This window comes from Sapajus apella, unplaced genomic scaffold, assembly GCF_009761245.1.
Source record: "Sapajus apella isolate SASKATOON/1434 unplaced genomic scaffold, GSC_monkey_1.0 scaffold210, whole genome shotgun sequence".
Classification (NCBI taxonomy): Eukaryota; Metazoa; Chordata; class Mammalia; order Primates; family Cebidae; genus Sapajus; species Sapajus apella.
The window spans coordinates 201,643-203,325 of record NW_022437150.1 but is presented as its reverse complement, the minus strand read 5'-3'; positions in this window follow the sequence as shown (position 1 = coordinate 203,325).

The window sequence follows — 1,683 nt, the reverse complement described above, 5'->3', positions numbered from 1 at the left end:
GTGCTGCTGCCCAAGAAGACCGAGAGCCACCACAAGGCCAAGGGCAAATAAGGGCTGAACTTTAAAAGTGTAAATTTGCAAGACAAAAGGCTCTTTTCAGAGCCACCCACCATTTCTGCGGAAGAACTGAGCACTTTGTTCTCCAAACGTCTCAGAAATTCGTGGCCGAGTTTAAGTACGTGAGGTAATTAGTTTCCTATTGGGTAAAACATGAGTATTGACTCAGGCCTAGTAAACACTGTTAAATTGCTACATTATATTCCTTGACATGTACAGGTAAAATGGAAAAAGAATTGCTACATCATAATAACATGGAAGCATCCTCGTTTATTGTCTCTTCTCCAGATCCTCCTGCATCTTTAAAGAACATTTTGGGGCCGGGCGCTGTGGTTTACCCGAGTAGTCTCAGCACTTTGGAAAACAGGTAGGTGAGTGGGGAGGGGAGAAATCTCTCGGGGCGTGGAGTTCGAGATCACCTTGATCATAACGAGATCCCTCCCTCTAAAAGTGCTGGCGCGGTGACCCTCGTGAATCACCAGAGCAGAAGGACCACTTTAGCCCCAGGAGGTTTCAGTGAGCCACTGCACTCCAGCCTGGGCGACAGAGCGAGACCCCGTCTCAAAAGGAAAAACAAAACCCAATCAAAAGTTATTTCTAGTGATTATTTGCTCCTATGACTATAACAAACGTTAAGCCAACCTTTTTGTTTTTATGCGTCTTTATCAGTACCAGAGCCTGGTGGGTCCTTTGATTAACATTAAAATTTCCGTCCTAATAAAATGGTGTTGTCAGAACTACCCAGATTCACTGGCAAAAATGTAATCACTGACCGAAACCTAATTAAATTAAGCAATGATTTACATAATTAATCCAATCAACCACTGGATTGCGTTAGACTCAGTTAATGAAAATGTCAGGAACCATTCATTGGTATCATTTGATCAAGCACCTACCATACTCCTTCCCCACACCACGTTGGGCAAAACTATGGCTTTGGTGTTTTAGGGGACAATGTGCCAGCCTAAGTTTAAACTGTTTTTGTTCTGGGTCTTGGTACAGTCGCTAAAAGATTTAATGAAGCAGTTACAAAACGGAACTACTATTTGGAAATACTAACAAATACATTGTTCTACTGTATATATTTTTACACAATACCGAAATAGGAAAAATGATCCATTGGAAACGAGTTTAAGACTACGACTGACTTACACAAATTCTAGGTCAGATTCTCTTTTTGTTGGGGGAATGTTAACATGATTGTTTAAAAACAATAAATAAAACTGGTAGGGAGGCCGGGCGCGGATTACGCCTGTAATCCCAGCACTTTGGGAGCCTGAGGCGAACCATTCACTTGAGGTCAGGAGTTTGAGACCAGCCTGGCCAACATGGTGAAACCCCCATCTCTATAGACTAAAAACAAAAATTAGCTGAGCGTCATGGCAAGTGCCTGTAGTCTTACCTACTCGTGAGGCTAAGGCAGAATCGCTTGAATCCAGAAGGCGGAGGTTGCAGTGAGCTGAGGGGTCACTGCACTGCACCCTTAGCAGAATAGAAAAAAAGAAAGAGGGCGTGACAGGAACAAATGAAGATTGTACTAAGAACCAATCAGGTTAGTCCTACAAGAGTTCTGACCAATCAGGATCAGATCATCGTTATAAATTCTGGCAGAAGCCACTACTCGCT